Raw genomic sequence first — 23,347 nt, forward strand, 5'->3', positions numbered from 1 at the left:
AAGCAGGACGGAAAAAAGTAGATGAAAAAATTCACAGCATATCCACGGAGTGAATGATGATGAGTTGAAGCGTCCGTCAGTACTTCCGTCCGTCTGTCCCTCCATCCGTCAACTATACGAAATGGTAAACTATACGAAAACCACTAACGCCATATAGTGAGCAACTCTTAAAGCTAACTAGAAGTGACAACATACTACTACTACTACTACTACTACTACTACTACTACTACTACTACTACTACTACTACTACTATACTACTACTACTACTAATAATAATAATAATAATAATAATAATAATAATAATAATAATAATAATAATACAGAGGAGGGAACGACCGTAACCTACTGACCCCCGTATTCTAGAACGTCCCTTCACTCAACACCTTCACTTTCACTTGAGAAAGCCGATGAGGGCGCTGTCTCTAGGCGCGGCAAGTCACTGCATATCAGCGATAATCTGCTGCGATTTTTCGGTGGCGCAGCATCATTTTCAGCCGAGCAGCGGCGCAGTGCTCAGCTCTGTCAAGTGAAGAGTGAAAGTCGAGTCGAGGAGCGTTTCTGAATACGGGGGTAAGTAGCATCGCCCCTAAAAATAAAGAGTGCTGCAAGACGCTATAGCTCGTCGTATTTGTAGTATCGAAATATGTGAGGAATAAATGACGCTGGTATTTCCAGCAAGGGTGATGTCTCATGACGGCCACTTTCTAGTACTGTAAGATGTGGACAAAAAGTCACCTTTATCGAGTTGATTATGTTGATGACTTTTTAATTGGCAACACCATTTCAGATGGAGTGGTGGCAAGTAGATACATGGCATGCTTGTTAAAGTATTTCAGCAGCGCTGGTTTACCGCACATACGTTATCGATGGAAATACCACGTCGTGGTCAGCTTGCAGCCATTTTTATTTCTTTTTTTTTAATCCTCACCGCACAGTTTTTCTCTAAATTGGCTCAGTGCCTATGCTAACCTCGTGATAGCATCAATATGGCTAATTACGGTCTTGTAGAATGAGGAAGCTCTACGTGCCCATTGCGACGGTTTGGTAGTTTCGTCCTTACCGTGTGGTAAACCAGCGCGGTTTAAGACACCCTAATCACGCGCTAAACATACTCTTGCCGTCTAGCATCCTGGCTACTTCTCTTATTTCTTTTTATTCACACGTCCTTCCATTTGTGTGTAGCATACTGTCACCTATGACTGCATCGACTATGATTAAACAAATCTCTTCTCTGTTTTTCCTACACCAATACTAAAACTTCCCTTACATTTATATCAACCACTGACATGTTAGACATCCAGTTAGTTACCCTTAACGGCCAGCGTTTATCCGGTCTATGTAGCCCGTAGACAGGATAACCGCTGGTCACTAAGGGTAACTAACTTGATTCGTAGAGAAGGCAAGCGAGTTAGGGAGAGACAGAAGGTTAGGTGGGCAGATGAAAGTGATGATGATGATGATGATGATGAGGAGGAGGAGGAGGAGGAGGAGGAGGAGGACATGTTAGAAGTTTTGAATCCCGGAGCATCTACTTAAAGTAAACGAGTCTTGCTGGGTTAATATATTATACCCTGGTCTTCCATTACAACATCTTCCAAGCATAATCTCGAAGCTGATGTTTCTAGAGAAACATGAACCACCCTGCTGCGTACACGTGCATTTGCTCCCGGCGCGCTTGATGCACCGTCTGGCGTAAGAAGTATCACGTTACCGCTCGAGTGAAGCGCGCAAGCGAATGCCGTGTGACGTCATTACGTGCAACGATCGTTCGCTAAACACGACTGTGAATGAGCGAGCGACACGCCGCTCCTGCGTAACTGGTGTCGTTTGTGACTGTCGTGCGCGTTGGCGAAACGCCATTTAGAGCGCGTATAGCATGACCCCCAACTCATCATGGGAGTTCTTCGCACACATTGCCGAGTTAACGACCTAGGCTTATACACGCTATACACGTCCTATGCACAGTCGGCAGCTTACGTCGAATGCTCCCCAGCCTGTCCTGGAAGGGTTCGATCGACTCCAGCGCTGCGTAATTTTGTGTTCTGTTGCAGAGATGTGTGTTTAGAAAAAGTGGTTAACGATTTCGAGTACTTGGTGCCACCGCTGCATACGCGCCAGCCGATTGACTGACAATCCTCCTTTTTTGTTTTTTCTCTCTCTCTTTCTCTTCTGTTTCCTCTCTTTCTCATCTTTATGCCCCCTTCCCATTCCCCCAGAGTAGGGTAGCAAACCGGGCATGTGCCTGGTTAACCTCCTTGCCTTCCCTCTTGTTGTTTATCCCTCCCTCCTGGTACTCTACTATGGGACAGCATTAAGCCGTCCGTGGCCTTTTAGAGAGAAGACACCACTCAGATGTTATCAATGCGTGCTGACGCAATATCCAGGCATACCGAGGCATTGTCTCGGCATGCAGCGTTTAGCACTTTGTGGCTGGCATCAATCAAACCAGTTCAGGCCTAGCCGTTGAGTGTTCGAGTTAAGATTGTCGACGACTGTGCGTATTGTGTATACTCCATATACGTACAGTCTGTTACGCCACCATAAACACCGTTCCAGTTACTCGTCGCTGTCATGAAGTGTGTTGTGTCCAGTCACTCTCTGCATTTGAAGGAATCGATTAATGCGATCGGTGTGCATGTTCGGCGTTTGGCGTGTGTTTGTAAAGCTCTGCATCACTGGGTGACCGGGTAATTGTACGCCAACGCCGTTAACGTGGTACTGCCGCCATAGGTGGGTGAACTCACTCGTGATTCAACTCACTCGGACACACTCAGCTCAAGCCGTGAGTCTGAGTCTGAGCGAGTCCGGGTGAGTTTAAGTCCACGTGATTCCAGTTGATGGAAACTTTATTGGGTGTGAATGCGAGTGAGTCCGACTTGTGAAAATTTTAGTGAGCCTTAGTCCGAGTGAGTCCAAAGCGCAAAATGTATTTCATGAATTTTGCCTACCTAGTGATCTCCTCCGCTTTCCTCTGAGTTGCTTGCAGAAGCCACACACCACGCAGACGCGCGAAAAACACGATCGTTAGCTTGATAAATAAATGAGTTAGTTTATGTCTCGACACCGACCAATAGCAGCTGCCTCTACCCCATTCCACCGCCTTTCAGGGCTTTTTTTTTTTCTTTTTCGTTCTTGATCAAAAAAAAAAAGTGAAGATCAGCTGAAAGTGAGAATGAAACAAAAAAAAAAGAAATACAAACTAAGGAGGTAAATGTGACAGACCGCAAATATAGGAAGCAGCGCGAGTCAAAGATTCGCTTTCAAGCGATTTCAGTCTAAGAAGAAATACAGCAAAAAGAAAAAAAAAACGCTTTCGAAGAATGCATTACACGCAGCACAAGAGCGATATTCTATACGCCCGTCGTACAACGTTCCCTTTATTTCGCTCTAGCCCCACGTAATTTGCCTTTTTCGCGGCCACTGTGTGTATCTATAGGCGCCTGTGTATATGGTGTATTCAAGCGCAGCCGAGCGTTTCAGGCGCGATTCAATCGAGCACGACAGCGGAAGTCGGTATCGCGCTCCAGCGAACGCCACGCTTGCGTTCATTTTCTACAATTTTCTTTCTTGTTTTTTTGTCTGATTTATTGCTCTTTTTTTTTCAGCAAAATTTAGTGAAGTCGGTTCGTCCAGCACCTACCAAACATTAATATGACCAACCACACGCAATGAAAGTATAAAGGGCTAGGCTATATATATATATATATATATATATATATATATATATATATATATATATATATATATATATATATATATATATATATATATATATATATATATATATATATATATATCATGTATTCGATGCTCTCTATATACATATATTGGGTAGCAAAAAAGTGAGGCACGTGTGCAATATTCAGTCATCAGTTTCGGTGCGCTGCTCGGCTACGTTTTGCGTCTTTATGTAATTTTTTCCTTCCTATTAAATTTATTGCCGTGCCTGAAAGGATTTCGCAGGGCCGCAAGGTGGCATACGCCGCTCTTATTATAGCCGAGAATGCAGAACACACGCAACTTTCGGCTGAAGGTGATCTGGTATAAGCGCACCCACGCTGAAATGGAATTGATCGATCGATCGATCGATCGATTGATTGATTGATTGATTGATTGATTGACTGTCCTTTTTAACCTTTCGCAACCCAACATGGGGGATCAGTCATGAAACGAGCGGTGTCCTGCTAAATAAAAAAATTGTTCATAATTTCACAATGCTAAGCAACAGACAGTTTTGGAACCACTTTTTAGGTTGTTTTACAAGAAAAAAAGATAAAAGAAGTATTGTTTTTAATGAACATGCTCGATTTTGATAACCTTCAAGTTCAATTTGTTTAGATAATTAAATGTAGAAGATGACTAATTTTAAAGAAGTTGCACTATTTTAGTTAAGGCAAAAAAATAAGAAAAGGTAACGATAAAAATGCGCCACTCTACCTTTCTTGTGCCTTACGCTGATTAATTGTGACAGTAGGAGGCGGGATGTGGGACTCTTTTTAACTTGGATGTGTGACTTATCGGCTACAGCCCCCTCAGCTGACATTAAGAGCGCATTAATTACCTGAAGACGTTTTCACGCAAGCGTCCCCGCGCATCCAGCTCCCTTGGAAGGCGGTCGGGATTCGATACCGCCACATTGTACGCAGGCAACTGGATGCTTTAACAACCGAGCAGTATATTCTAGGCACTATAGAGCTACAGTGTGAGGCTTCTTTCATTACAGTACGGCTTGTCATGTCTGAATGGAAAGCGAAGAAGAAGAAGAAAACGAACTCAGTTAACGCACGAGCGTGTGCTGTTTTTTTTTCTTTTTTCCGCCCCACGTTTCGTTTCACCGTCACGATGGTTGTTCTTGCTTTTCGTGTAAGCGCATAGAAACTCCACTAATTACGAAGCGAATTTATCACTTGTCATCTAAACGAGGCAATACGCCCACCGACAACAATATGAGGGAAAAGAATTTGTAGGAACGACAGGAGAGATAAGCCTTATCTCTGAAGAGGGAGACACAGAAAGTAGTACACGCAGTGGGATGAATATAGGAATAACTGGCATTGAGATGTTATACTGTGGGATGCCATTTGTGATCTACCAAGGGATATTATGTACACGACACAGTATGATTTGACATTTAACTGGATCATTTACATCCAACTGACTCGCGTTACGTGTCTGCCGTAGACTACCTCGTTTAGTCAAGTATAAACAGTCGCGCCGAAAACACGGAGACAGAACGTATACGCTACTCAAAACATTTTTTTTTCTTTCAGAAACACGTGGTACTTACAACACAGACTAACACAGCAATACATGTTTCAAAAAATTAAGCTGCCGCATCATCCAGACATGCGATTTCATTCGATGATGATGATGATGCTTCTTGGAATATTGGCACCTATAGATACCCACTCAGGGGGTTCGGCCAAGAGTCGGGCGGATCATACGTGCTGACTAATCGACGTAGCGCTGACACAGTTGGCATTTTTTTTTTTTTTTGCAATCGGAATAGCCTCGACTATCTCTCGTGAATCCTCATGAGTGTTCCAATACGAAGCTACAAGTTCATTAAACAGAGATAGAAAACCGCAGCCGTTGCAGTGCGCTCGCAGGTATTTATCGCGGTAACAGTTCACCTTCTGATAGTGTTCCTTTCGCCTGTCATTCAGGCATCTGAATGACACTGTCGCTTATTCACGCCCTGTCGTAAAAACTTTGTCGTAACAAACACCGAGGATATGCGAAGTACCACCAGTGGCCTTCTGTGACATGTGCACGAGACATTGTTTATCGCTTCCCATCCTCGTGCGGTAATGTATTGCCAACGCAGCACAAGCGCGTGCCAATGCATCGGAGCGAGTGACTGTTGTCTACCTTTGTCTAATAAATGTACAGTTTTCTATTGGAAAATAGATAAGAATGCATGGGAGATTGCCGAGGCTAATCTGATTGTAAACGAAAGAACCAATTACTTTGTCAGCGCCCCATCGATGACTATTAACACGACGGAAATCGCATATTTGGTTTTCGCTGGCTTTGAGTACCGAAATAACTTTTTTTCTTCCGACACTCAACAAAAAATGGCAGCATATCACGGAGTAAATGATGGAGAGTGGGGCGAAGCATCCGTCCGTCCATTCGTTCTTGCTTCCGTCCTTCTATGCGTGCGTCTGTGTGACCGTCCGTGCATCCATTCGCCCGTCCGTGCGTGCGTCTGTTCGTGCTACCGCACGTCCATCTGTGCGTCCGTCCCTGCGTTCGTCCATGCATCCACCCCTGCGTCCGTCCATGCGTCCATCCGTCCATGCAGCCATCCGCGCGTTCGTCCATGCATCTGTCTGTGTGTCCGTTCGTCCACCTATTCAACGCTCCAAGTACCACCATCTCGCATCTTTTCATCATATATTCCGCATATGCACCGCCATCCAGCGGACATTCCAAAAACTAAACGAGAAGTGGCACACACACACTTTCTTATGGCTTGCGCTTCGGGTCTACTTCCCACCTTTAACCACCTCGAGTTTCATGCTATATACTAGTTCACTGTATTCATGGCACCGCGGCCCAACGCTCGCTAACCCTTTTTAAAACCAAGGAGGTAATGCCCAGCGAGTATAACGTAGCAACCCTTTCTTGTCAGATAGTGCTCAATGTACATGCCAATGGCTGCTAAGGGGGAATGAGAGACAGGCGAATTCGGTTTTTAGTTAACGCGCACGCTGCGAGTTTTTTATTGTCAACAACGCACAGAAGAAATCTCTCACCGGCACCACCTTGGAGGTCAAAATGTTAGACAGGTTACACACTACGACTACTACTATACGACTATGAAGCACGACCGGGTGCCACTATAAGGAGCTTCGCCCCTAAAAGTCACACCACGCGTTACAAACCGGGTCGTGTTACAACCTTTGTAAATGCGGTATACGACAAAATGAATCTTCAGAACACGAGCGCGACGTCACCGATGTCGATTTCTTTTTTTTTCTTTTTTTTTTCGTTGGACATACTGGTTCGGTGGAATGTTGTAAAGCGTTCTATATGCAGTCTCCTTTGTACCCCGCGTGAGGGTGGCAATCAGGAGACTGCCTGCAGTTAACCTACTCCATTCGATCCCCATTTCCCTTCATCCGTCCATTTCTCTCTCTCCTTCACTTGCTATATAAGACTACGAGACCGTCTCTCATCTTTCTTGCTTTCAAGCTGTTGTCAATAAGCAGAAAGCCTTCTTGCCACATCGTTTGAACTGGACGCATGCATGCGATCCACGCGCCGCACATGTCATCTCCATCGAGAGAACGCCGCTGTCTGAGACGGTAGCTCTTCCCGGTATAAGGCTGCCATCGCGCCCTCGCGATTATTTATGGCAAGTTCGTTTGCCGTACAGCGAGCACGGGGCTAATATAAAGTTAAGGAGTCGAGGTTTTTTTTGACGTAGTCACTCACGGCAGCCCGGAACGGCATCTTCTGGAAATGCGTAGCGGGCGTCACGTTTCAACTTTTCCTCTTCGCGTCTTCGTTCTTTAGGTGCCTATTTTCTTTGCGTGTCTCCTTTTTTTTTTTTTCGTATGCGGTGCTAGTACACGCGCTGCTCAGACCGTGACAAGCAGCCGTTTAATTAACTGTCAGAGGTCAAAACAGTACACTCGCGCGGCACTCTTATTCTTATTTCCGCCTCTTTCACCCTAGGAAACCAGACTCACGCCGCCGCTGAAATATGGCGTTATAGTCGACCGCTCGGTGTCAAGAAGCGAGCTCCACCGTTGTTATAGCGTATACGCATATATGGGGAAGGTAAATGCAGCCTGGATGCGGAACTACGCGCACAAAGCGAAACCGACCCAGATCTCTCCGTGGAGACCACGAAGCCTAACGTCGGCGCGTGCGATATATCCGGAGCTTTCCTTTGTCGCTATATAGACCGCCGTTCTGTGTGACCGCACCACCGTGCTGCTGAGGTTGCTGCCGAGGTTGCTGCCAGCCGAGATCGCTGTCGCTTCTCGTGCCTCAGCTCCCGCGTGGTTCGCTGTCGCAGTTTCTCATATTCGTTCTTTCTTTTTTATATATATTTCTCCTAGCTGGTCCATTCGTTCTGTAAACTATGCGCGTGCGTGCGTGCGCGTTCGAACACGACAAGTTGGAGCGGGAACCTCGAGAGCTTCGGGAACTTGCCGTGTTTCCTTTTTTGCACGTTTTATGCGGTTACTCACCGGAAGTGACTGAATTAAGTGGTCGCCTATAGCTGTTACGCTGCACTTAGCATGTGTTGGCATCTACGAATCTTCAGCATTTATTACTATCTGTCTTATCTAGATTCAAGTACATACGTCTACTCGCGCATCTTTCAAGGCAGTATAGTTCCTCAACCATTCAACATCTATTGATCAGAGACGTTAAATACGGAGACGGGCGTCTTCACTTCATTCGGCCAAAGCTTCGCGGGAAGTTCTTCATAAACATATTTCGTGTGAGTCATGTCTTTCAACAGAAATGCGCTTACTTGATTGTAACCACTCATACTCCAAGGTATGATATCAAAAGGCGCGAAGGGTGGCACTGACGTGAGTATGTTGGTGGTAGAGAGCATTCACACCATGGTACAAAAGGCTAATTCAAGGCTAACGGCCTCACAGTCGACTAACTCGGTCTCACTCAGACTCAGATCGAGTGGTGAGTCTGAGTGAGTTCGAGCGAGTGGTAATTTGGAGAGCTTTAGTTCGAGTGAATCCTGTTGAGGAATGTTTTAGGGAATCTGAGTCCGGTTGAGGGACATTCGGTTACAATGGGTCCGAGTGAGCCATAAGCGCAATTATACTTCATGAGTGAGTCCGAGTAAGCTCGACAGTTTTCGTCGATCTATTACAGCAACACAGTTACATTACAACAGAACAGAGCAGAACAGGTGTACGGAAGATTGTGTTCACTCATGCTTTTTCTGACTCTCAAAAGGCTAAAGCCTTATGCACTTCATCAAACGCGAAAAAGTGATCGCTCATGAAGTCGGCGTCAGTGCGATTGATACGAAAAATCACCATCACGTCGGCAAAATTTCATGCCAGCATGACGTAACAAGTCGCCAAAATTTGTGATCTCCTAAGAGGACGTCATCATATGACATCATAGCTTGGCCAAACGTGAACCAATCCCGGAGCTATACAAAACCACGTCACGTGCAGAAAGCTGGCAGTACTCTTCGATCTTGGAGGCGGTGCAAAACTGCATTGGTGGCGCGAAACTTTGGGAGAGAGGGGGAGGTTCAATACAGCTGAGAGGACGGCTTTCGCCTTTCAGTCGCCTTAAGCAAAAGCCCAAGGGATGCTTTCCTTTTTCTCAGCACTTGGAGTAGCGTGTAAGAAGCCTGGTCAGGCAAACATCTCCATGGAGTTCTTCAGTGAAATATTTCTCTATGTCTATTTTTCCAGTTTCCTCATCCACGCACGTGCAAAGCATACAGTAAGCAGACTCAAGTCTATAATTTAACTCCCGGCCTTTTTTGTATTCTTGCCCTTTCACCCTCTCTTAGCTAACAGAAATTCTTTGACAAAAGCAACTAAAGGCTTTTTTTTTTGTTTTTGCTATTGTGAAAAAAATAACTCATCAATCGGATAAAACCATTTCTCATTCTGTTTAGTGTCCCTCTTTGACCGGACCTTCGGATCGAAACATCCGTACCGCGCATGCGCCGCCTTCTATGTCTAACACACCTGAACCCGTGCGTAGCGACAATGTAACCGAAACGCGTGCCAGGCCTCCTTCGAAACACGGCTTACACCCCCCATTCCACATCGTTATTAATCTTACGTGAATAAGTCGCGGAATGGCTGGCGGCCGTAAATGTCCTTGGTGAGACACTCGCGGAGTTCGCCCAAAAGGTCAGGATGAGTGACAGTCGAGGAGGAAGCGCGGATCATGTGCACGCACGCTCAAAAGGCACGCGCAGTTACACAGCCGCCGCCGTTCACGCATATGTAAGCGTGACCTTGTCCCACCTGGCATGTACCGTCTTTCGCGGGTTTCCAGCAGACGCGCAATTTTTCGTCGCCGACTCCTTCCCATTGATGCGCTTTTGGGTCACGTGCAATCAGCAGCTAAATCCTCCCCCTCCACTGCCCACTAATCACCGCTGCTGCTTTTGTGTTTGTTGGGCGCAGCTACAGCTGCTTTGCGTACAATTTGACGGGTGCCAGTGAATGCGGTGCGTACCGTAACATCCCGCGTGTAAGGCCGAGTTATGGCAAATCAGCTATAGCTGCACAAAAGCTCGCGATGTGGAACGAGGTTCCTCCTCATAAATCCTCCTTGTTCATCAAAGGGAAAACATGTCATCTATACGTCTATTAGTATACCACGAAGCTATCAGCAAAACCCTTTACGAAGCAACAAAAAAACGAACAATTAAAAGTTCAAGCCGCTGCTCGCAGCGGACACTGATGAAATAACAGCGGAGTTGTTGGCTCACAAAGAAGCCTCCACCCGCCAGTTATATTAGCCGCTTGAGTGAAGTAGGATATGAATCCAGTGGAGTTGAATGAAGTTAGAACGGAGTGGGATGAGTGGTGGAAGTAGCATTGGGCGTAGGGGTGAGGGTTTAGTGTCGTGATAAGTGGCACCGACACGTTCTCGATCTACGACAGTCCCCGGTTAGAAAGCCTCGGTTAAGAACAATTTGCCTGTTGAAACTTTTTCCCGGACAAAGATGCCAATTTCTGCAAAATTATTTTCGATATGCCAGCACTTCAAGCCAATGTTATTAAATCCAAATAGCGTGACCGGCAAGTTCGCGATGTCGTCCAAACTGGTATAAATTAATCGAACAGCCAGTGCCTGAATGATCGCGTTGAGTCCTGGCGCGCATAAATAAGCTCGTAATTACGACAAATCGTACGTGCGTTCGTAGTGCAACATGCAATAAGCGCTGCGCTAAGATACAGTAGGTAACTGCTTAACATTAAACAGAGCTTCGATCAGTGGTATAAACATTCCTTGTTGAGTTTGAGTGCGAGGAAATGAAGTTGACCAGGCCATACAATGCTCAATATCGAATTTGTACAATATGGTCGTACAATGCGTACAATGCGTACATGACTAGCAGTTTCTTTCACTAGCGAAACCGGCGCCAATAGATGAAAAATGCATTCTAGTATATAATATTATCACTGGGTGAGATGAGACAAGGAAGTTAATGTTCTGAGCTAGGTCACTGGAAAGGGTTTCATCCTGGAATGGAATATGAAATATAGGAATTGGATGTGGAATTGGATACGAAAAGACGACGACGACGATGAACAAACACGCTGGGATCTGTAACTATAATTCTGGTGTTTATGTCTTTAGATGATAAACAGTCAACTTTTTTTAGTCACAATATATATATATATATATATATATATATATATATATATATATATATATATATATATATATATATATATATATATATATATATATATATATATATATATATATAGACTTCTGCCTCACGACCACTATAGGCAGCACGTTACGGTATACACCCGACGCATCGATCTGTACGTGATGAATCTCGATTTTCCCGTCGCATCCAACGCCTCACACTGGCAAGCGTCGACGCCATCTCTGGTCGTCTCGAGTGTCGCGTTCTCCCGTAAATGAAAACCTTGGCATGCGTCGATGTACAGGCGCGGCGGGCAGACTTGCTTATTGCGCGTCTGTTCGCGTATACTGTTCGTACACGCACCGCGTCGACGACGACGCCCGCTGGTGCGGACGTCATACTTGTGATCGCAAACTCATCAGCGCTGATCCCCACCCATTCTCGTCTCACTCTTTTCGATTCTTTTAGGCACGGCAATACGTTCATAGTGTATGCAACTGTATACTATAAACGTAGAATCGGTTTTGCGCAATAATTATTGGGATTTCACGTGCCAAAACTGCGATTAGTCAAGCCGTTTGTATGCAGCTTATATCACTCTAAACCCCGCCGCGGTGATCTAGTGGCTAAGGTACTCGGCTGCTGACCCGCACGTCGCGGGTTCAAATCCCGGCTGCGGCGGTTGCATTTCCGATGGAGGCGGAAATGTTGTAGGCCCGTGTGCTCAGATTTGGGTGCACGTTAAGGAACCCCAGGTGGTCGAAATTTCCGGAGCCCTCCACTACGGCGTCTCTCATAATCATATGGTGGTTTTGAGACGTTAAATCCCACATATCAATCAATTATATCATTCTAAAAAATATCTAGTAAAACGGGTGTTTTTTTGTCCCACAACAATAATTATAATCAGGCTTGCGGGCGCTTCCTTTCTTGAAAACTCGGCGCCGGCCACTTTCCTATCGAGAATGCAATGTAACCCTGATAATGGGCGTGTCGATCGTGACCGGTATGTACCGGGCGCGGAGCGATAGCGCAAGGATGGGACGCAATAAAGATGACGATTATTGTTGTGGGACAAAAAGACACCCTTTTTACTCGCTCTTTTTTTAGAGTGTACGGTATATGCAGCTCCCACGGTCCTTGATGCTTGCTTATGCATGTGCTGTGCCTACGTGTCAATACGCTTCAACTTCAAGGGACGCCGTATCGAATAGTAGAAGATTCCGAAGATTTTGACCATGTGGTGCTATTTAACGCGCACCTAAATGTGTAAGTACGCGGGGCATTTCGCCTCCAAGAAAATTCGGTGACCGCAGGTGGGATTCGATCTCGTGACCTTTGGGCCAGCAGGAGACTGGATCTGGAAATACCACTCGTCGAAACAGTGCTTACGCCACTTATTCCTGCGTAGATGCCACCGTGAAATATTGGTGCCGCTTTGACAACAAGCAGCCTGTTTCAACTTATACTGCACGAGATTGTACTACATAGCGTGCGCCTCAGCATACTGTATATACGCCCGACAAATTAGCCATGCAGGTTCAACGCACTTCTCATGCCATTTAGCGTTTTTTTTTTTTCGCCTACTGCGTATACGCTCTTCTCACTTGATTACGCTCCTTTTTACGACGACGATTCGCCGCGTACATCGGTGCGCGTTGCCTTGACCGCATTCGGCAGGTTGGTCAACATGCGCGCTCCTTTATCACTATTGCTACGCTCCGCACTCCGTGATAGCCCTCCATGACGGGCCATCCTCGACGGGATCGGTGGTGTACGCCCGTAAAAGCCTGTGACGGACGCGCGCAGAAGCTCTTCTTTTACGGCCCTGTTTGGCGGTCGTCGCGTGTGTCGTCACTGACCTAACAGGAATAGGACTTCTTGTGCTCGAGGATACGTTGTGCACGGGGATTGTGTGTGTATCGGTCGCGATAAACCCGAGTCCTGTAACTCCCCGGCTTCCGGAATCGCAACGAAGGCCCGGAACTCCGAGGCGCCGCTCCTTCTATCACCGCACGCACCACGTCATATTTACGTGCGAGCACTCGTTGGGTCTGGCAGGAAACGCGCGAAGGAGATTGTGCATCCGCTAGCGCGCAAGCGTTGTACAAGTTTAATCATCTTATCCACCGCGAGGAGGCAGACGAAGTGTGAGCGCCGTCGTAAAGGATACGGCCGTTGCGACTATGGCGTGACGCAAGCTGGCGTGTCATTGAATCCGCCTGTTTGTCACGCCATCGTGCTCAGCGCGGCGCGACAATGTGCAACAAGACTAGGGCAGAGGACCTTCTTGTAGAGGCCATGTTTGACCCTCCAGCATTGTATTTCACTTGAAAGTATTTCATGATATATGGGGTTTTACGTCACGAAACCATAATATTGCTACGGAGAGGAAGAAAAGGAAGAGGTGCGACTGACAGGCGCGCGACTGGGCCAATCAGCCATTGTGTCTCTTGCCTGTAGTTTTTACTCTGCAAATACATCTCGCTCAGAAGCAACCAACCTCGTAACATATTGGTGAGAGGTGCTGGGTAACCATCAGGCAACGGAGCTCCGCAGCGGACGTCGCATCGCCCTTCCAGCCATGGCCAATGCTCAGCCCTCCGCGTCAACGTCAGCGTCTCCGACGAACATGGCGTCGCAACCGTACGTTTTCACGCCTCTCAAGGATCCCGGTACATTCTGCGGAACCGATGGCGTCGACGTTGACGATTGGCTGGCCATGTTTGAACGAGTGAGTGTGCCGAACAGATGGGATCCCACACTTCAGTTGGCTAATGTGCTGTTCTATTTGAGAGGCACGGCCAAGGTGTGGTATGAGAACAATGAAGAAGAACTCACAAGCTGGGACCAATGCAAAGCAAAGATGCGGGAGGTGTTTGGCAAAACCGCCAGTCGGAAGATCGCCGCCAAAAAGGAATTGGCCTGCCGTGCCCAATCCCCTACGGAGTCATACCTCGCTTACATTCAAGACGTGCTGGCCCTCTGCCGAAAGGCCGAAAGCGACATGACAGAAGGTGACAAGGTGGGACATGTTCTGAAAGGGATTGCCGACGACGCGTTCAATCTCCTGATGTGCAAGGGCTGTTCCACCGTAGACGCGATCATCAAAGAGTGTCGTCAGTTCGAGCAAGTGAAAAGTCGCCGCATTCTACAAACATTCGCTCGACTCCCAAACACCGCTGCAACATCTACTTGCGAGGACCAGTCAACACCACAACGTGCATCGCCGCCGGGAGACCTTACACGCATTGTTCGTCGTGAACTGGAAGCTATGGCGCCCTCGGCGTTCTATTCGCGCAGTACCGATGCCACTCCTGTTACTGTTCCTCTTGTTCAAGCCATCGTGCGCCGGGAGCTTGAAAACATCGGAGTGCATTCCGTGTGCCATGTCACCGCGCCTAGAGTCAGCGAACGCCCTTTCGTGATGCCCTTCTCCGACCGACGGTCTTCTCCACGTACTCGCAACCCGGCTGAGTGGCGAACTGCAGATGACCGCCCTATATGTTTCAACTGCCACCGCGTTGGACATATTGCCCGTTACTGCCGCAACACATGGTCCTCGGCACATCGCGCAACGACCAATATGACCCGTTTCGACGATACCGCCCGCACCTTTCCACCTGCCGAAGAGCCCAATGCCATTGACCATTCTCGGAACACTTGGTACAGCCGCTCGCCTTCACCACGTGGGCACCAGTCTCGATCGCCGCAAACACGTCGCCCATCGTCCCGTTCGCCGCAGCCACGGCGCTTCTCGTCCCCCGTGGCTTCCGGCCGCGTTGTCTCGGAAAACTGAGAAATGCAGCCCCCGGAGGTGGTGCTGCATTGACGACTTCCGCAGCAAATCCTCTTTCCGTTCCCACCAGACGAAGTGTAATAGACGTTAAAGTAGACGGCGAACCTGTACAAGCACTTGTCGACACCGGCGCAAGCATTTCGGTCATGAGTTCAAGCCTACGCACACGTTTAAAGAAAGTTCTGACACCAGCGGCTGCACAAATGCTCCGTGTGGCCGATGGCGGCACGCCGATGGTTCTCGGTCTGTGCACTGCCCGCTTACGTATAAAGGACCACACTACTTCTGTCATTTTAGCCGTGATTGACCACTGCCCTTATGACATTATCCTAGGCCTGGACTTCTTGTCGAATCATTCTGCTCTGATCGATTGTGCTACAGGCGTTCTTCAGCTAGAGTTGCCTCAGATAGTCGCTGACCCCCCCACTGCCCCGCCGCGCCTGTGCTCTCTTCAGGATGTGCGGCTGTCAGCTCAGGCAGCCACCTTCGTCGTTTTGACCGCACAGCCCCAAGTTCCCGATGGTCAATATGTCCTCCTTCCTCTCGCCGACGTCCTCTTGAGCCGCAACATTGCCATTCCCCATACGCTTGTGACTGTTACTGACAATTGTACCTCGCTTCCACTTCTCAATTTCAGCTTGTGCCCTCAAGTGCTTCCTCGTGGCATGTTCTTGGCCAGCGTATCTAATGCTGACGAATTCGAAATAGCAGCGCTCACCACCGAGATTGATTTACTTCAGTCTCCAGTAGCGAACAGCACCTGTTCTCGGCCAGATCGTTTCTCGAAGATGATTGCACCCGACCTCAACCCTGCGCAAGCCAATGACATCCATCGCCTTCTCGCGTCATATACCGACATTTTTTCTTTCGACGACAGACCTCTAGGGCAAACATCCACTGTTCAGCACCGTATAAATACTGGTGACGCCAGTCCTATTCGCCGACGCCCCTATCGTGTCTCCCCCACTGAGCGTAGAGTTATCCAAGCAGAAGTGGACAAAATGCTCAACAAAGGTGTCATAGAACCATCAAGTAGTCCTTGGGCCTCCCCTGTCGTCCTTGTGAAGAAAAAAGATGGTACCTGGCGCTTCTGCGTTGACTATCGCCACCTAAACAAGATCACACGAAAAGACGTGTACCCGCTACCACGCATCGATGACGCGTTGGACTGCCTACACGGGGCTACATACTTCTCGTCTATAGATCTCCGGTCCGGCTACTGGCAGATTTCTGTCGATGAAATGGACCGCGAGAAGACGGCCTTCATTACACCAGATGGTTTATACCAGTTTAAGGTCATGCCTTTTGGACTATGTAACGCCCCTGCCACATTCGAACGAATGATGGACTCTCTCCTGCGTGGTTACAAGTGGTCTACTTGTCTTTGTTACCTAGACGATGTGATAGTCTTTTCATCTACTTTCGATAGCCACCTGACCCGTCTCGCTGCAATTCTCGCAGTCTTCAGAACAGCTGGGCTACAACTCAATTCCAAGAAGTGTCAATTTGGTCACCGTCAGATTGCCATTCTGGGCCATATTGTAAACGCCGATGGTGTCCAACCAGATCCCGAAAAGATCCGCGTCGTCCGTAGCTTTCCAGTGCCCCGTTCTACATCCGACGTCCGTAGCTTCGTCGGCTTATGTTCCTACTTTCGCCGTTTTGTGAAAAACTTCGCTGACGTTGCCCGGCCACTGACAGATTTGCTGAAGAAGGATACCACATTCTCATGGGGCCCTGAGCAGGCTCAAGCGTTCGCCGCTCTCATCGGCTACCTAACTACGCCCCCCATACTTGCCCACTTTAATCCTTCTGCTGCCACAGAGGTTCGCACCGACGCCAGTGGCCACGGTATCGGCGCAGTTCTCGCTCAGCGGCACCACGGTAGACAGTGCGTGATAGCTTACGCCAGTCGCCTGCTTTCTCCCCAGGAGATGAATTATTCCATCACCGAGAGAGAGTGTCTAGCTTTAGTTTGGGCCGTCGCCAAGTTTCGGCCATATTTATATGGTCGCATTTTCACTGTCGTTACGGACCACCACGCCCTCTGTTGGCTGACTTCTCTGAAGGACCCGACTGGACGTCTGGCTCGCTGGGCTCTGAGGCTTCAGGAATTTTCGTTTAGCGTCAGCTACAAGTCTGGCCGTTTGCACAAGGACGCAGACTGTCTTTCTCGATATCCGGTAGATCCTCCTGATCCCGTTGCGCCTGACCTGGAGAGCAGAGTAATGGCGTTTACAGACGTCAGCGATATGCGCATCGAACAACGACGGGATGAGTCATTGCGCACTATCATCGACGCCATCCAGTCTGACAGCCATGACGGTGAATCCCGTATGTTCGTGCTGCATGACGGCATCCTCTACCGCCGCAACGTCACCACTGAAGGCCCTGAGCTTCTGCTTGTCATCCCTCGTCATCTACGGCCTGCCATACTTCAACAACTTCACGACGCACCAACAGCGGGACACCTCGGCGTTTCCCGCACATACGACCGCGTGCGACGTCGATTTTTCTGGCCTGGATTGTACCGCAGCGTACGTCGATATGTCGCCACTTGCGACCTCTGCCAGCGCCGGAAAAGACCTTCTTTGCTGCCAGCTGGATATCTTCACCCAATTGAAGTCCCCTCTGAACCATTTCATCGCGTGGGACTCGACCTTCTTGGCCCTTTTCCGACGACGACACTAGGAAATAAATGGATTGCCGTCGCCACAGATTATGCGACCCGTTACGCGATAACAAAGGCCATGCCAACCAGTTGCGCCACTGACGTCGCGGATTTTCTTCTTCATGACGTCATCTTACACCATGGTGCACCCCGACAGCTGCTTACGGACCGCGGCCGCTCTTTCCTGTCCAAAGTTGTCGATGACCTCCTTCGATCGTGTGCTACAGCCCATAAGCTATCTACCGCCTACCACCCACAAACTAATGGCCTAACTGAACGTCTCAACCGCACGCTCACAGAGATGCTTTCGATGTACGTCTCCGATGATCATCGAGACTGGGATACAACGTTGGCCTATGTGACCTTCGCATATAACTCCTCTCGACATGACACTGCGGGATTCTCGCCTTTTTATCTTTTATATGGTCGCGACCCCATATTGCCATTTGAAACCACCTTGCCTCTCGTGCCATCTCCTTCCGAGTACGCGCGCGAAGCCATTGATCGGGCTCACATGGCTCGTCAAGTTGCCCAGTCTCGCCTCACCAGGTCACAGGATATGCAAAAAGCCCGCTACGACCGCCGGCATCGAAATATAACGTTTGCCCCAGGTGACCACGTGCTCCTCTGGTCACCGTGTCGCCGTGTAGGTCTCTCCGAAAAACTTTTGTCCCGATACGCCGGACCCTACCTAGTCTTACGTCAAGTTAGCGACGTAACCTACGAGATAGCGCCATTGCACTCCAATACGTCACCAAGTTCGTCACTAGTTGACATTGTCCATGTTTCGCGCTTGAAACCCTACTTCTGTCGCACTTCTCCGGACTCTCGCCGAGACGGCGCTCCAACGCCCGGGGGTCCTGCTACGGAGAGGAAGAAAAGGAAGAGGTGCGACTGACAGGCGCGCGACTGGGCCAATCAGCCATTGTGTCTCTTGCCTGTAGTTTTTACTCTGCAAATACATCTCGCTCAGAAGCAACCAACCTCGTAACAATATCAACTGTATGTTTGAGTAAGACCAGGGAAAGTAACCAAGATTTTTGTATAACTGTTACAATGAACCAATGTCCTTTAATAAGGTGTTTTCGTTGCCTCTTTCAGATGATGATGCTGCTGATGATGGTTTTTTATTGGATAAGAAAGCCACCTCGAGTGTCTCTTGTAATCAGCTATTTTATCCATTTGAGTCAAGGACACTGATGTTCTCTTTGTTTTGTTTAAATTATCGCTATTACATTTAATTGAGACGATGTTTATAGCGTGATGTAAAATAGCGCTAAATCTAAGCAAAATACATGAATACTGCATTCTTGCATACTGCATCGTTACCTGGACCTCTAACAACTTCAGACACCTATTTCTGCTTGTGTCGAGTGTTGACCAGACGACCAAGGCGAAGGGAAGAGGTGCTGCCACTTATATACTCGCTAATAGAGTTAGGCACTTGTTTTGATAAATGCAAACTATAGTGTCTCCTAAACTCAGATGCCTCCTGCAGCAGTGTACCTAAATAAGGGTTCAACTGAAAAAACCTTCATGTCACTCCGAAATGTGAACCACTGCAGCACTGACAATTTTCATCTTGTCCCGTGAAAAGCAGTGGCCCTGTGCGCGTGAAGTTTATCTTTCGCTCCTTTTATTTTTCTGGCCCATTTTCGAGCACGCCGCAAAGGGCAAGACAAGTATCTGTTATAGTCAATCTCTTTACCAATTCTTACCGTTCATTTTTCCATTTTCTCCTTCCTCCCTGACCACACGTTTTCACTTCCGTAACCAATTCTCTGCAATGACCTTTAAGTGCTGCACAGACTAGACGATCATGCAACAGAAGTTGCATGACAGTACTGTTAAATAAGCTCTACGCATTGTTTCTGAAAACTTTTTGCTCTATGGGCCCCTCCTGCTACCGCGCAGCGTACACATGCAGTTACCTTGTTTGAAGCAGCCTGTCCATCTCTCTCCTCTGCCACCACCCCACTCCTTTTACTTCCGCAGCCCCGTGCGAGGCAAATAACCGAACCCACAACTCGTTAAGATCACCTCTTTTTCGTGCATTCTCTACAGTGATGCTGGGTATTCCTTTTATACGGATAATGCGTGACTGACTCAGATTAGAACAAAATTCACTCTAAAGTTATCCTCGGAAAAACTGCCCGCCGCGGTGGTCTATTGGCTAAGTTACTCGGCTGCTGACCAGCAGGTCGCGGGATCGAATCGCGGCTGCTGCGGCGGCTGCATTTCCGACGGAGGCGGAAATGTTGTAGGCCCGTGCGCTCAGATTTGGGTGCACGTTAAAAAACCCCAGGTGGTCAAAATTTCCGGAGCCCTCCACTACGGCGTCTCTCGTAATCATATGGTGGTTTTGGGACGTTAAACACCATATATCAAATTATCAAACCATCCTCGGGAAAACTGTGGCATCTCATCAATGTCGACGCTTGCCAGAATCAGAAGAATAAACACATCAACGAGAAAACAATTGTTCCATTATATTTCGCTCCACGAGGAACGGCGCGACGAGCCTGTAAAGCCTTGTTTATTTTTATTTGTCGATTCGTAAAACGCGGGAGCAATGACTGAAGCTGAATCGAGTGACAATGCGGGTTCCGCGGGCGCCGTATTGTGTTTGTAATTCTTTATAGCCCTAGCACAATAAGAGCTTATAGACGGGCCACGCGCGCCTCAAATGCACTGTAGCTTGGGTGAAAGCCAACTGCGCAGAAACTCGCTCGGCCGCTGCTAACCCACTTCTCACAATAGCCGCCCGTATCGCGAGCAAGCGGCCATTCTATTGTGCGTATTTATAAGGGGAGGCGGGCCCAGACATGGCTCGGTGAGTGGGCTGAGCTGGCTTTACGGAGCAGCACTGGTTTTACCGACCGAAGTGTTTTCAAAAAGACAGATAAGACAGGCTGTGCGTGGTGGTAAGTGTGATACTGAGTGCCCGCTTTCTTAAGTCTGTTTCGGCAATATATAGGGATAACAATGAGCCACGCTAAATCATTTTAGTTGAGGGGCGCTCATGGCATACTGTCGCAAAAAGACTCACTGTCATGATTTTGCTGCGCAACGAAAAAATTGTTAAGGTCGAGGGCACAAGGGACACATCGATAATTTGAACTGGGGAACGGGTATGGAAGTGTTGTCGAGTGTGATTTAGTGTTCTGCGGCCAATAGTAGAAAGAAATTTCGAGAGGTGGGGGAAAGAAGGGAGGAGTTTTTGCTACCGTCTTGGCGGCGCCACTTTTTCTATGGCGTCGTTCCGCATACTTTTCATCAGTATCTCTGCTTTGTTTGTAACTTCTAACAATATTTTAGACACAATAATTGAACAAACAAGAAAAAACACAAACACATAAAGCATAGCTGTCCAGCGCGAACCAAAACGCGAGATTTGGGCCGGGCAATGGTGACTGCTGGTATGCCTTGGCGAATCGTAATTAGCCTACAGCTGTATATAGCATCAGCCTTGTGTTCACGCTTGGTTACGCTATGTTACGCAATGACAGTACACACTGGCACCAATGCGTTAATTCGCGATAAAAAATGTATATTTTAGACACATTTGATTTCTGGTTTCAAATGACGAAACTACAATCAACTGAATCCGTGAAAAGGGACTCGGGATTGATTATTGACCTCTCGGTCTTCCTTAACCCTAACCTGAATCAAGTACAGGAACGTTTTTGCCTTTCGCTCCCATTGAAATGAGAGCTTCGTAACTGGGAACCAAACCCGGCCGCGTCTTCGAAGGCGCTAAGCACCCCGTTAAGCTCCAAACGGCGTTCAAGGTCCGGGATATAACTTACGTCCCTGGCGGCAGATGCATCCGGCGGTTCACCGGGCACCGTGCCAGCGACTTTTGACATTTACCTCTCCGATGGCGTGACATAGTCACGGGCCCGCGAAGCGACCATGCTAAGGCGCGCGCCTCTTTCCAAGGTCCCGCGCCGTGCACAGAAGGTCTGGGTCGGCGTGTACACAGAAGCAGACGCCCGACAAACAACAAACAACCCGCGCCCGCCGTCTAAGCTCGGCGTGCACGTTCGATGAACTTTCGGGGACAGCACCCTCTCTTTCACTCTTGTTTTCCCTTTTGCCTCTCTCTCTCTCTAACCTTCTCCGGTTCAACGACATTCTAGCGGCAGAAGCAGCAGCAGCAACGGTGCAATGATGAGCGACCATACTGTATACGGCGGGACAAAACAAAGAAAACGAAACTATACGGAGACTAGAAAGAAAGGGCGCGTATACCCGCGCGCTGCTCGCCGTGCCCGTCTTTCCGGGAGATTCGCCGGCGTGCTTCCAATCTTATGCGAGCGCCGATTCGAATCCGTCCATCCGTCTTTCCTTCGTGCTCCCGTAAAGTCATTTCCGCGGTCTCAGGTCCACGGCGAACCATTGACGCGCTCGTCTCCGCACATTTCCAGTGCAGCAAAGAGCTGAGTCTGTAGCGCTAGATTGTCCAAAAAATGAGAAGAGAGACGGAGAGAGAGAGAGAGTTCATACACGGAATGAATGGACAGGGTGGGAGAAGATACTGAGAGCAGGGAATACAGACGGTTTCGTACAGCTCGAAACGAAGAAATCAAGAAATATTGATAGTTCCGAGGCAGCGATCCGGCATTTTTCGAGCCATTACTCACAACTATCAGCATGTTACCCCACTCTTTTTCGTTCTTGTACTCGCCTTTACTCTTTTACCTACCACTTCTTACAGCATCACCGACCTTCCATTACTGTACAATAAAAAATATTATTGATGAGCATCACAAAACTGCGATATCATTACGAGGGAGGCCGTAATGAAGGCCTCAAGCATCTAAAAGTACACGGGCACAAATATTATCACTGCCATCGAAAATGCAGCCGCCGCAGATGGGATGTCATCCCGCGTCGTTCGAGTGAGCAGTGTAGCTTCGGAACCGCTATACGAGTGTGTATAGCGTAGTGTGGTATATAATGTAGGTGAGTATGTAGCCTCTGTTGCATTGTCGTCACTCTGACACGATCCAGCCGCCGAACTAAGGTCGTCGTTCAGAAGCTCCAGTGCGTGAGTTCTGGTGAAAAGTATGCAAGAACAGCTAGCGTTTATTCTGTCCGAACATATGCTAATAAGATGGCGCAACATAATTGCATGACAGTGGTCTGCGTAATGTAAAGCACAATTCACACGAGTCCAAATGAGTCACTTCATAGTGCCGATTGTAGTCATGTCATGTGCAGAGGACGAACACTGAAGCGCGTATTCAAACGTACCTGCTTCTATATACGGTTAGTCTATGAGTAATTACTCCCAATTACGACGACACGTTGTTATAGCCAACAAAGCATAATCCTATGTCACATTGAGTCTCTTGTTGTCGAGTCGGGACTCACCTTGAAATAACACAGCTTCTTACTTTTTTTTTGAATAGTCGCATACATAAGGGAAGGCAAGGCATTCAAATTAAAGCCAGCTACCGCTATACATAGCCCCGCCGCGGTGGTCTAGTGGCTAAGGTACTCGGCTGCTGACTCGCAGA

General features: G+C 48.1%; 1 protein-coding gene across 3 annotated transcripts in view; it reads left to right on the forward strand.

Moving 5' to 3' along the window:
• The window catches only part of LOC119173268 (beta-1,4-glucuronyltransferase 1), a 116,704-nt gene that overhangs the window by 85,528 nt on the left and 7,829 nt on the right, over positions 1-23,347 (forward strand). The window lies entirely within an intron of this gene.

Source organism: Rhipicephalus microplus, chromosome 3 (genome assembly GCF_043290135.1).
Source record: "Rhipicephalus microplus isolate Deutch F79 chromosome 3, USDA_Rmic, whole genome shotgun sequence".
Lineage (NCBI taxonomy): Eukaryota > Metazoa > Arthropoda > Arachnida > Ixodida > Ixodidae > Rhipicephalus > Rhipicephalus microplus.